The sequence below is a fragment of the Miscanthus floridulus genome, chromosome 1, assembly GCF_019320115.1.
Source record: "Miscanthus floridulus cultivar M001 chromosome 1, ASM1932011v1, whole genome shotgun sequence".
NCBI classification, from domain to species: Eukaryota; Viridiplantae; Streptophyta; class Magnoliopsida; order Poales; family Poaceae; genus Miscanthus; species Miscanthus floridulus.
The window spans coordinates 119396410-119410449 of NC_089580.1; the positions used below are offsets into that span (position 1 = coordinate 119396410).

The 14040-nt window shown below is 48.1% G+C and overlaps 3 pseudogenes; all 3 read right to left on the reverse strand.

Moving 5' to 3' along the window:
- Nucleotides 1-241: 241 nt before the first annotated feature.
- LOC136462220 (uncharacterized) lies at nt 242-2069 on the reverse strand (annotated as a pseudogene).
- A 5277-nt stretch (nt 2070-7346) lies between these two features.
- LOC136539563 (F-box protein PP2-B11-like) overlaps nt 7347-14040 on the reverse strand; it is a 40136-nt pseudogene continuing 33442 nt past the window's right edge.
- LOC136510542 (E3 ubiquitin-protein ligase AIP2-like) overlaps nt 9102-14040 on the reverse strand; it is a 37452-nt pseudogene continuing 32513 nt past the window's right edge.

A 14040-nucleotide genomic window follows, 5' to 3' on the forward strand; every position in this document is an offset into this window, starting at 1 on the left:
ATGCATGTGAACTTTTTCTTTTCTACCATCGTCACACCATCTGTAAACTAGGTATGAATCCTTGCCCTATAATGTGGCATCATAGAAAGGTCGCGGGTAATGGTTCTTGCATGATTCATGGCCCTTTGTGCACGGGCAATTGTGATTAAGTACTCCACTAGGGCCATGCATCATATGCTTTGTAACCATTTTATACAAGTCTAGATACTTCTTGTTTGGGAGTTCGGCTGCGATGAGAAGGTCATACTGCTCTGGGCATGTGATTTTGTAGGGTCCCTCCATGCTTAGCAAAAAAATGTGCATGTGGTAGACCCCTCTTCTGGAACTCCACAACATACACGTGTGCATGAACCTTTTTGAGGATATCCTTTTTTATCAACATGTGCTTAAACTCTTCCAGTTTTGCCCTAAAGACTTGATCAATAAGATTTGGATGATCCTGTGGTGTTTGTCCAGGGTGCAACTCATGCGAGATCTCATCCCACTTTGGATTACATGTCGTAGTCAAGAAGATGTCTGGTTTTCCAAACCTCCGCACCAGTGCCATGGCATCCAAGTACCTATGCCTCATGTCCCTTAGGCCTCTAATACATGAGGAAGGCATCACCGTCTGCTTTCCAACAGCTTTTGATCTTCCCTCACTAGCATGCAAGCTATCAATAACCAATCCTAGGTAGAGGTTAGCCGTAATCTCTGTTTGACGATTGCGTATGTAATCCAATCGAGAACTCTCAATTTTGATGTACGTGTCCACTGCAAATGTTGGAAAAGACGCTTGCCATAAAGTATGGGATTAAAGATTCCTGGCCATATCTAGAACTTGTAGCAGTAGTAGTCACGCACAGAAACACATAAATTTCCTGGAGGGTCTACAAAAAAACTATGGTATTAGAGGTGTTTCTAGGATAACGATTTGATATACATGAAAAGTATAAGAAGATAAACAAACATGTTTCTTCTTCTTCTGTACCACTACGAGCCTTACACAGGGCATGAGCCATGTTGACATCCTCCATAGTAACACCTTTCTTTGGGATATCCATATGCCATCCAAGCGCACCACTAGGGAAGAAGAGTGGGTATGAGAGAGCATCACAGCATCCATGGTATGATTGGATGCCATGCCTGCTCCTATCTTTCCCATGTAGGACAACACTATTCTAAAACTAACCAAGGAGTTCACTACCCTCGATCCAAACAGCAGTCACCTCTGAAGCCAACAGCATGTTGTATGTCCTTTGGTCCAATCACTGATCAAGGTTAAGTGTGAGACGATAGTCCTCGAGTTGTTCAGCCTGCCCCATACTCCTCAAATGTTGTGAGTACGGGTTGTCACGAAGGATGGCCACCAATCTCACTATAACTTCTTTATCTTTTTGGTACTTCTCTTCATGACACATTTGGTACCGGTGCTCAAGGCTCGGATCGTCATCATAGAAGTAAAGCTCAAGATGTCTGGGTTCCTTACCATCTTCTCTCCCAAATGACCTTATGTTGTGATAGATCATGCCATGTGCACGGAAGGTATATATGCCGCTGTTTCTGATGTTAGTAGTAGCACTGTCAAGGCGATAGTAGAGGGAAGTGAAAGAGAAGTGGCCATTAAAACCTGATATTGTTACGAAAGTGCCTAGCATCTATGTCAGAGCTCATCCAAAGCCTCATGAGCTGGTCAGGTATGACCGGTGCATTCAGCTCGACCTTTCCGCTGTGGCAACAGAACCTAGGAGGTTCTTTTGGAAACCTCTTCGCACCGCAGTGGTGGCAATCTAGGATAGGTTTTAGCATGTTTGTCACCCTAGGAATGTTACTATACACCTTTTCATATGGGTTAGGTACTTTAGGGTTAGAAGTCGTGTCTTCCTCAGGAGTATCACTTTGGACATCGTCATCTGATTCCTTTATTGAAATAACATTTAAACATAAAAATTAAGGTTAGATAAGGGAGTGGATGTTTAGAAAGGTATTCGGTATTTGGTAGAAATACCTTGCCCAGCAAACAGGTATCCCTCGTCCTCTTCCTCATCATCTTCGAATATATCGCCTTCATCATCGTCTATGATTGGCATAGTGCCATGAGATATTATAGCTTGGGTAACAATAAAGGAAAGCAAATACTGTAAAGAATGTTAAAAGTAGTGCAAATTACTGGTGTCATCAAATAATGGTTATGCAAGTGTAGTTGATGCATTTTGATTGCTTGGTCTAGCGCTTTCTATCAATCACATAATGAACACGATTGAGATAGAAATAAAGTTTCAATATGTAGGTGTTGCCCCTTTTTCTTTTATATGCTTCTCGATGTTTTTTATTTCTTTCATCCCTTTTCTCTTGAGACATTGCAAGCCATCGAGCCTTTTCTCTTTCTCTCTTGCATTCTCCAGCATCACTTCATGCAGTGTTACATCCAGATACTATTGGTTATCATTTATATAATATAAATAATATGTTGAATTCAATATAGTAATTGCCCATTTATTTGGGTTACCTCCATTAGTAGTGTTAGTCTTGTCACCCAATGGTGCAGGAGAGCCACTACTTTCCATTGAATTAACCCACAATTGCCTGTAGTGTACCTTTTGTAGTAGAGATTATCTAGGACTTATAGTGTCGGTGTTTTGAGTTGCCACCAACTAGTAAATTTCTAATATTACGCGTCTGGCTCGGATGGTGTGCTTAGAGGACACGAGGTTTATATTGGTTCGGGCAGAATGTGTCTATGTCTAGTTCATTGCTGCTGCTCGTGTTACTAGCACTAAAAGTTCATAGTAGGGGTTATAAATGGTCGAGAGAGGGACAGGTCCCAAATATCTGGTGAGAAAAATGAATGGGTGCCGAGTGCTTGGTCGCATCTCGGCTGTGTGCTTGTGTGTTCTAATCGGTTCTAGTTGAGTCGAGTCGAGTTGAGTCGAGTTTGGTCGAGAGTCCCCTCCACTTCATGGGACGCCCTGCTTTCCCTTTTATAGGCCAAGGGAAAGCACGGGTGATAGTGGAGGAAGAAAAGAGAACAAGAGGAAGAAGTCCTTTAGGATCGTTGGGTCCTTCTTCTCCTCTATGTGGGTCCCGCCGACCCTATAGACATCAATAGGGATAGCTTCTTGTCGTGGCCTTGTCCATCACTGGCGCCATGTGGAGGCATCGTCTGCTGGTCATGGCGCTTCACTCTGTCCTGGCAGACATCGTGGTGAACTGACGCTCCCGTAAGTGTTCGTACAGAGGTTAGGTAGAACAGCACCAGTACGTCCGACGCTATTCCTGACATGAACCTCTAGGTATGACCCATCGTGGGTCGCGGGCTATATTGAGGCATGCTAGTCTCTTCCCTGGCATCAGAGTTTTGACCTAGGCCCATATGCTTGGACCTAGAGTGGTTGGCGGCGGTATGGGTCTCCGTCGGGCGAGACGGAGTCCTCGGCCTTGGGGTCGGGCGAGGCGGAGTGCAAACCCAAGGCTTGGGCGAGGCGGAGCCCAAACCCAAGGGTCGGGCGAGGCGGAGCTAGCCCTTAGAGGTCGAGCGAGGTGGAGCCCACAGCCTTGGTGTCGGGCTAGGCGGAGCCACCCTTAGGGGTCGAGCGAGGCGGAGCCACCCCTTAGGGGTCGAGCGAGGCAGAGCCAACCCTCAGGAGTCAGGCGAGGCAGAGCCCACGACATCGGTGTTGGGCGAGGCGGAACCACCCTCAGGGGTCAGGCGAGGTGGAGTTTGTGCATCTGGGGGTCGGTTGGAGCTTTAGTCGCGCTCTTAACTGCTCGGACGAATCAATGTTGATGGTTATTAGCTCGTCCTCTTCGGGTACCCCAGTATTGGTCCCCGACAGTAGCCCCTAAGCCTATAGAGGAGTAGAATACTCCTTCAGAGGCTTTTCGGAATGGGACAACTCTGAAGGCCTTGGCCTTTTTTTGTCACCCACAGCGTGATCTGGGGACGGTGATTCCCTTTCGTTGAGATCGGACCCCTCGAGGGTATAGTCGTGAGGTTTGGTGGGTCAGAAAAGGCCCTTCCCTGATTTTGACCCCTTCGAGGGTCTGTCGTTCTACGACCGTATGTCTGGTCTCCTTGCGAGCCTACTTTCCTTGAGCCCCCACGCGTAGCCGGGGTCTAGTCAAGGGCTAGCTCGTCTTTGTGACCGTCACCCCGTCTACGGTTTCCGCAATCGGTGGGGCTAAGCTATGTCATGATTTTCCTCTATGGATGAGCCACGGTACTCAGTGAGTTGTTAGCTGGCTAGTCCAAGTGGGGCCCCAACATCCCATTCGCGGGGATCCGGCTTGGGTCAACTGGTGAGTGACACCAGACCCTTGGTGGTCAATCCATATAGTTCTCGGGTCCGTTCGACCAGTCCCGAGGGCCTTCTGCCTTTCTTTTTGATGGAACGTGGGCCAGGATGCCTGCGACGCTCGTGCGCCTAGGTACCGGCCATTAGCAGGCCTAAACCTTTCCACCTCTCACCCTAAAGGTGCCTGGAGTGGTTTGTCGAACCCGTTGATGGGCCGACCTATGAACTCCTAGGCCTAGTCGGGCCGTAGAGATGCTTTTAGATCCGTATTCCTTTTACTCGTGATGAGTCGTGACCCGTCCAGAGAGGCAAAACGTCCGGTGACTTTTCCGAGGGAACGGATAGAGATTGCGTGCGCATGCCCCACGGCGGGACGTTGTTGCAGATCATGGTAGGCACGGAGATCTAGGTGGATGGTTGATTTCCTCGCATCCGGCGTCCCTATAAAACCAAAGGGTTCGCCCCCAGGGTTCCATACCTTGCATCCTTGCCTCCGCAGCCACGATCACCACCACCAATCGCCTAAGGTTCCCCGTCTCCGCATCCCCGCCGCCGTCGTGCCCGCATCCAACCGTCCCCACCTCCAATGGATCTGTTCTGACATCACCTTTCAACGTATGGAGGGACTCATCCGTCGCGGTCTTCTCTGCACGCGGACCTCGGGCGAGGAGTGGCTACTGCCCGGCGAGGAGGATCTGCCATCGTCGCCTGATGGCTACATAGTGTCGTTCGCCCACTTCTATGAGCGTGGGTTCGTGACCCCTACCCACAGATTTCTCTGGGGGCTGCTGCACTACTACAAGATCGAGCTGCAGCATCTCAACCCCAACGGGATCCAGCACATGGCGGCATTCGTCGCCCTGTGCGAGGGATTCATGGGGATCAACCCCCACTTCAATCTGTGGAGGTACTTCTTCGCCATCATCCTCTAGAAGAAGAGGGAGAACATGCAGGAGCTACACATGCCGATGGGATGCGCCGGCATCCAACTCTGGAACAACCGGGTCGACGAGTACCCGCCGATGCGGCTGTCGACGTCCAACAAGGGGTGGCATTCGCAGTGGTTCTACCTCAAGAACGACACCGCCGCTCCTCTGCCGGAGTTCACCGGACGCCTGATAGAAGAGGCCTCGGAGTCGTGGAGAAAGTGGGGCGTTCCGAAGAAGGACAAGAAGAAGATCCGGGACCACATCGCCACCATCCACATCCTGAAAGAGAGCGTCCTAAAGGGGTCGGGCGTCATCGGGGCCTACCACGCAAGGAGGGTAGCGCCGTTGAAGATGTGCGCGCTCCCGCTGTACGCGATGGCGCCCAGGGCGTCATTCGATGGAACAGCGCTTGCCGAGGGAGCGCTCTCCCACGGGAGTTGATGTTTTTTTACCGAGCGTCCCGAATAGGGAGGCAGGGCGATTAGTTTTGCACAGGCGATAACATTTGGTTCTTTTTAGTTGTATAGATGGCGATAGAGATAATCATTCAGGGGTTAATTGGAAAATCATTTTTTACTCTTCTAGACACCGAGGAAGGAACATGCCTCGACTCAACAAAATTTAAACTTGGCATCAATAGACATCATGGTTGGCACCGATGCTCCAACACTCTCTCCTCTTTCGGTACCGCAGAAAACATACGTTGGCCAGTCTAAATAGCCGGCCATGTCCACCTTGCTCCGTCGCTGCCGTCGCCGTTGAGCTCGGGCCGCAAGGACGCCGTGTAGGAGCACCCCCGTCCACGCCGCCGCCACACCCGAGACCCGGAGCTCCCCGTGACGTAGCCGAGCGCAGCTGAGCAAGGTCGCCTCGCCTCCTGGCACCACGGTGCCCCGCGCCGGAGTCGAGCACAGGCGGACACTTTTTTAAAAAAAATCAAGCTTTCGAACAACAGATACTGAACTTGAAGTGAAATCACGGGTATTGATGAGCAGTAACAAACAAAGACTGACAAAAAAAAAGAGGACCGCATAAACAAGCGACTTAATTAGAAATCACGGGTATTGATGAGCAGTAACAAACAAAGACTGACAAAAAAAAAGAGGACCGCATAAACAAGCGACTTAATTAGAGCCTGTTTGGTTCAGGGACTAAACTAAAATATGGACTAAAATACTTACTTTTAGTCCCTAAAATGCTAAACACATGGATTAAAATTTGGATTAAAGGGTTTAGTCCTCTAGTCCATGAGGGGGTGACTAAACTAGATTAAAGTGTTCTGGAGACAATCCTGTCCCTCGTTACTCCCCATCCCACCGTGGCCAACAGCTGTAATATCTTCATCTCAACAGAGGTAATATTGTATTTATATAACTACATTAATAAACTTTAGTCCCTAAAATAAAACAGGATTCAGGCTAAACTTTAGTCCAGAAACTAAACTTTAGTCTACGGACTAAAGAACCCAACAGACCCTTAGTTCAATCAGCCAAGTAGTAGTAATAACCATGCTCGCGTGCATGCTTCGCCGTGAGCCAATATCATAATGGCAACTTTTTCTGAGTTGATCGGCTTGGATGCGCTACGCATCTTTTAATTTGCAACGACGGAAACAGCTAAAAGTTCTTTTAGGCTTCGTTTAAATACGTATATATTCATCTCAATTCACATGTATTGACGTAAATTAGAGTGCAATTAAAGTAAGTTTCATTCCATTCCACTCCAACACATGTGAATAAAAGTAGATACACATGCATCCACACACGGCCTTATTTAGAGAATTAAACTTTTGCTATCCATGTTTCATTTTCAAAGCCTTGTGTGAAATTGTAGTATTTTTAGAAATCAAAAGGTTGAAATGGTTAGCACATGTATTTTTGAAGTATTCTCACTCTCACTATACTTGCAAGTTGCAATGGTCAATCGATCTCTGCGCGCTCTTTTTTCTTACGAGAAGGGTCTCTGCGCACTCGCGACTGCTGGTCAAGCTTTCTTAAGTTCAACGTTCATAATTAGTTTTTGCTGGGCATTGGCAAAACACACACATACATTGCGTGACAACGCATGTGCTGCAAAACAAGCACTACAAATCTAAGATTCTTACTTGGATGCGCAAAGCCCGATTCCCACAACCTTCCCAGCCTTATTTCTTCACCCTGATCTCAATGCCCTGCACAATAAGACCCTTCTTCCAGTAGCCGAAACAGGAGTCCTTGAGACTGATGGACACCTCGCCATCTTCACCTTCTTCATTCTTGAACTCACCCATTTCCATCTCCAGCCAGCCATCAGCCCTTGTCTGAGGGTGCTGTACGTGAACTAATCCAACTGGCATGAATGTTCGTACCCCACATATCCTAGGCAAACCTGACGAGTGGACTCGGTTGCCCCAATGCTAACTTCAGCCACCTGGAGTGGATAGTCCAGCCCATAGGATTTGTCGGACATCTTGAACACCATGTAGGCAGCGTAAGTGGTGTTCTGGGAGAGCATGTTGCAATGTATCTTGCCACCGATTTCCAACCAGGAAATTTTCAGGAGTTCTGCGCCTTCTGAGAACCTGTAACACACACGGCATTAGAATTTGGAATATATATGAGCCTATAAAATTCATTCAAATGGCAAGGTACATGAAAGAGTGCATTGGTTTAGGTAAAGTGCCATTCATTCAGCATTAATTTCCTTGACCTTGAGCGAATTGTGCTGTATTCATTCAGGTTAGAGAATCAAAGTAAAAAAAAAGGCCATGAATCTTTGCTCTTGAAAGCTAGGAAAAAACAACATTTGGTCATGTTAGTGCATATGGAAAGCAGTATGGACGGGGGTACGATTATGCTTTAGTACTACAAATTAACAGCGAACCTAGGAGTCTTTAACACCATCAACCTGCTGTGATTGCTCTCAAAACAATGTCACCATTAGACTTACGGTTAGCAACCCACGTCACGAACGCGCAACTATTGACTTGTATCAGACTAGAGCAGAGGTACACGGTGCTGCAATGGGATGGATGTAGCACCCACCCCAGCAACAAAACTAGTATGCTTACTGGCAGTTCACATTCGCATCAGAGCCGCTGACGAGCCGATAAATGGATTGCGGATAAGCCCTGGTTTAGCTTGCGAAATTTGAAATTTGGGGCTACTGTAACACCTTCGTTTTTATTTAGCAAATAGTGTTCAAACATTAACTAATTAGGCTTAAAACGTTCGTCTCGTAATTTCCCATGAAACTGTGCAATTAGTTTTTCTTTTCGTCTATATTTAATGCTCCATGCACAGGTCGCAAACATTCGATGTGACAGGTACTGTAGCAACTTTTTAGACTTTGAGGTGAAACTAAACCAGGGCTAAATAGAGGTTTTGATTTCACAAACAGACCTGGAGTCGGTGAGAGGGATCCAGCGCCAGTACCGTGGCGTATCGCCGGAAAAGATGCAGAGCTTCCTGGCGGACAGCGTGTAGCACTTGGCGGCGGTGTCCCTGTGCAGCCACATGCTCTGCGGGTGCGGGGCACGGCACGGCACCTAATTTTTTACATTTTAGTCTTTTTTTTTTAAGTTTTTCATAAATAAACCCCTGACGAAAAGAATTTAGAAAATAAATCCTTAGCTCAGCGTCATTGATGCTAGCGCCGAGATAACACGTCTCAGCGTTAGCGTCTCTAGCGCCGAGCTCCTGGACACGGTAGATGATATGGCAGTGAGCTCGGCGTCAGTCACTCTGGCGCTGAGCTCGGCGCCACCGAGCTCAGCGCCAGAGTGACCGGTGCCGAGCTCACTGCCATTTAACCCCGGCCAACCACGACTAGGATTCTAGCTATGCAGCCTAGAAACCAGATGATAAGATAAACAAACACAGACAGCACATAGCACAGATCAGAGATTGATCACAAGATATGTAACTAGGTACATGTAGCACATGGTTATACCTAGTATTTGCGGAGAACAAGAGGTGTACGACAGTAATGCATCAGATAATCACGAAGTTCATCAAAGTGATTACATTCTGGTACTGTTGAGTTCAGATATACATGAATTCCCCACCCTGACAGCATTTGTGGCACCCCTTCTATCTTCTTCCTCCTCCCTTTCACGCTCCTTCCTGCTCTCATACGCATGGTCATCCGTCCTCAGCTCATGCCGGCATATAGGGCAGGAGTTGTTCTTGTCCTAAATGAAACAAAAAATCACGGCTGGTTAGTGTCGGGGACCTAACACCGGGGTACCCAATGAGGTGGGACTAATAACCATCGAACGTTGACGCTTCCGGTTAGGCAAGAATGCTACTACGCTTCTTGTCCGAATGATGGAAGATTGTTTCCGCCTCGCCCGACCCCCAAGGGCTGGTTCCGCCTCGCCCGACCCCCGAGGGTTGGCTCCGTCTCGTCCGACCCCCGAGGGCTGGCTCCGCCTCGCCCGGCGACCGAGGACGGGCTCCGCCTCGCCCGACGTCTAAGGATAGGCTACGCCTCGCCTGATGGCTGAGGGCCGGCTCCGCCTCGCCCAACGTCCAAGGGCGGACTCCGCCTCGCCCAACAAGTACACCCTGCGCCTTCATAAGGATGAGCACAGGGTACGACATGACATTCAAGTCAAACGCAGCACCATGGACCATGCCCTGCGCCGCGCTAGGAAAAGTACCACCAGGGCATGACGGGATGGGTGCTTTAGACCATTCCGGCATTGCAGAGTCCGAATAGTGTTGTAGGCGCTGCCTTCAGCCCCTCAGACACGGAACCTGACATAGGCATACGACAACCACTATGGTTCAGAAAGAGACTCGCGCCCTCTACAGTGACGGACATGTTGTCACCGCGCCGCCCGCTCCCCACAGGGCCACAGGTCAACACCCTTGTTTGGCATGCCTCCCGGAGGGGCGGGACGGGACACTTGCTAATCCGGTAAGGGCATGGCGTCGCCAGGACACGGGCACCCGACGAATGTGCCAATCCCTGACACCGTCTGGCTGTGTCAGCAAGGCTGGCTTAGCGGAAAAGGAGGGCCCAACACCTTCGAACGAGCTTCTTGGCTTCCAGTTTTTCTCCCATCTGTAACCCCTACTCCCCAGTTGATCTATAAAAGGGAGGGTAGGGCCCCTCACTAAGGGGACCGACTCTTGACGGATAAGTTGAACACACACGACACTTCATACACAGCTGAGCAGCGACCAAGCTCTCGACAACCTTTCCAATCATTCTATCAGAGACTTGGGACTCGTCCCTCTCTCGACTGTTTTGTACTCCCTACTATGAACCATTTTTTATATTAATAACATGAGCAGCAGCAGCAGCAAACTAGACGTAGGGACGTTCAGCCCAAACCAGTATAAACCTTGTGTCCTTTAGTGCACCATCCGGGCCTAACGCGTAATAATCATAAATTTACTAGCCAGTGTTTGTTCGAAACACCGATAGTGGGGGCGCCAGGTAGAGGCCTTTGCGCATTCCAAATCAAGCCTCGGATGGCTAACCACGCAATCAGCTGGGTCCCGGGCACACACGTGCATTTTGGTGACCTAGACTTCATTGTCACACTAGGAGGAGAGTTGGCGCTGGCCCACGCGGCCGTCCAGTCTCTCCCCTCCGCCAACTTCAGCTACCGGAGGCTTGAGGGCTAGCCCGGCATCTCCCTTGGACCCTAGCCGTCCAGGGAGGCCCTGCGCCGCATCAACCTCTCTCCAGAATGCTCCACTCGATGCGCCTCGATGGCGTTTCTGTTCGGTCTCTGCAACGTCATGGCGACCATAAGCCACCTTGTGGCCTAGCGCACGATCCCATTTCCCACGAACAATGAGTTCATGGGGATGATTGAAAGCATCACAGAATCCCTCCACAGCCTCCTCGTGGAAGACCCGGGGTCGAACTCTGGTTCTGACTCTGGTAGGGGGAGCCATCATCCCTCCCGGGAATGCTTCATGGCGGAAACCTCCGAGGGACACATCAAAAGCGCCTCCAAGGAGGAGGTCACCCCGGCAGGCAACCTCGGCGACAGAGCCAAAGGGGGAGCAGCGGCCCCACCTCACGTAGGGGTGGAGCAGCTAAAAGCCCAAAAGCGGGAAATATACGATGTAACACCCTAGGTGTTTGGTTTCCACATAATTGCATTTCATTTCATAAACATGTGCATCATCTATGTCATCATGCCATTTGTCACTGAAACATGCATATGCAACATTCGCATATTCTGTCTGTTCATACTTTCTTGCTTATGAATGGTAGTAGTGCAAAAATGGGAATGCAACATTAATTTCTCATACCTAGAAACATGGCACCATGGTAGGAATGTGGCAAGTTAAGCTTGCAACAAAAGTCATGCAACATATGAAACATTGCATTGCAACATATGAGTGAATTGCTTGTTTTAGTTGCTTTTATCACATGTGATCTTTGTAAGTGGTGTAACAATTTTGTAAAGAGGTTGATCATGGTTTAGTACACCTTAACTTCACTTAGGTTGCTTGTTGGAACATTGTTCATGTAGATCAAAATGACCAAAATGCCCTCAAGTGAAGGTTTGACTAGATTTGACCCTTGGATCGTCACTGTTTGACTGATTCAAAAGATCAACTTAGAAACCTTGCATGGCTTTACACTCTTTACAAAAGTTGTAGCTAATTTATTAAGAAACAAAAGTTGTTTTATGACCAACTCATGAAAATGTGTGGAACATGTTCAAACAAGGCCCACAAGTCAGATGTCCATGTTGTTTTCACTGAAAAATTTGTCTAAGTCCTAAACTGCAATTTCAGTTGGATCAGGTCAACTTTGGCTTCATGTAACTGCTGATCCATGGTGATTTAGGGCTTGGTCCTTGAAAGGAAAATGTAGCTGGATGGTACATCTACAATTTTCATGTACACCATTTTTACTAACGAACAACGGATTAGTCAGGATAAGGTGTTGAAGTGGCGCTGTCAGTCATCGTTGATGAACCTGAATCGCTGTTTTCAGAAAACGGTCAGTGACCGTCATGGCCAACCGGTTCAGAATCCACTGGCCGCGTGGCGCCACTCGTCGCCGCTCGCCTGAGTGCGCAGGCCACGCGCCGTGGGCGCCCTGGCATGGCCAGCCACGTCTTGAAGCCACCCCATGCCTGCCCGACCGAGTTGCCAGCCCCAGTTGCATTTCTCGCCTCCCGTAGCGCAGCACCGAAGCCGCCCGCCATTGCCGCCGGAGCTTCGCCCTCGCCTAGCTCCCGCGTCTTGGCAAAAACGCGTTGCCCAGCTTATCCAGAGCCCCGCCGTGATCCCCTCTTCTTTTTCCACCGTGTTCACGAGTCGGTCGTGCATCGGTAAGGGTCAATCACCGATCTTTTCCCCACCACCGCCTTGTCGGACCTCGCCGGAGTAGCGCTTCTCGCAGCCAGTGCTCCTCGCGTCCTTCCATTCCCTCCTCTGGCTCGTGTTAGGTCATAGGAGTACCACCGGAGCCCGTAGGGTCACCGTTAGGAACCTTGACGCCATAGCGTCATCGGAGCCGACCCTGCCGCGGCCGTGCGCCACCATTGCTCGTCGCCGACCCTATAGCCACGCCAAAAGCTTCAATCAAGGGCACGGCTAGTTGCGCATTGCTGTTGTGAGCACCGTAACGCCATTGGTTTCACCGGAGAAGCCACCGACGACGAGTCCCGCCGTCGTCTTCTTCCTTCCCCTGCTTCTCTCTCTGTCGCGCGGGTCCGCCTTGTCAGCCGCCGTGGCTGAGGCGGGAGCCCAGCGTGGGCCGCTCCAATGTCTGGGCCACGCCAGCGTCGCTCGCGGGCCGCCGTTCCTCGGGTCGGCCCAACAGCTGTGGCTGTGATTGTTTTCTTATTTGTTTTGTTTGTTTTATTTCACAGTTTGGCATATAAATTCAAAAATGTGTATCTCCTAGTTGGTAGATCCAATTGTTATGGTTCTAATTTTGTTGAGTTCCTAGTATTGTCTAGTATATAATAAAAATATTATATGAGCACATGTTTTAGAAATTCTAGATAAATTAAATAGGACTTTGAAATGTGTTTTTGGATACATGCAAACTTGTTTGAATTTTATCTTGAGTTTCTGTGGTCCAAAATGATGAAATTTTATGGGTAGTCTATTATTGCTTAGTAGAATCTCTGGTTAAAATTTCAAAGCTAGTGCATGGATAGTTTTTAAGTTATAGAATTTCTTTTTATCAATGGATGGATCTTATGTGAATTTTCATAATTTTTCTATAGATCCAGTGTAGGTAAAATTTGGTGAGTAAGGTTCTTATGCTAGAATGATGCTAGGAAAAATGTGAAATCTATTGCTTGACACTTTTCATTAGGATTTCCTAATTATGCTAAAAATGGACATACCACTCGTTATTTTAGGTACAGCAAGTCCTGCTTGCTCAATGGATTTGAAATTTTTGTGGTAGTCTATGTGAAGCATGAGATAGCTACTGTAATTTTTGTAGATTTTTATGAACAGTTTTACTATATATTGCTTTAATCACCTAATTAACTAAATAAATTGGAAAAGAATATTAAATAATTTATTTAGAAGTCAGCACCATACTTTCTAGTGTTCCTCTGGTATGTGTAACAAGTTGGTAAGCTTGGTTTGGTCAAATTAGGCTTTTGCATCATCGTTAAATAAATAAGTTAGTAACCCTGCCATTCTGGACAAATTCTAGGTTTACGGAATTTCGAGTTAGTTAACGTAAGTATCATGCTGTGATGTTTACAATTGTTTTGTAGAGAATTTCATAGTTTTCTAGAATGTCCTCATACAAGTCATTCGGAATGGTAGAACTCTGGTTGTGATTGAATTAAGGGACTACTTGTATGCATACGAAGCTTTAAATGTTAAATTATGTATACCGTTACTATT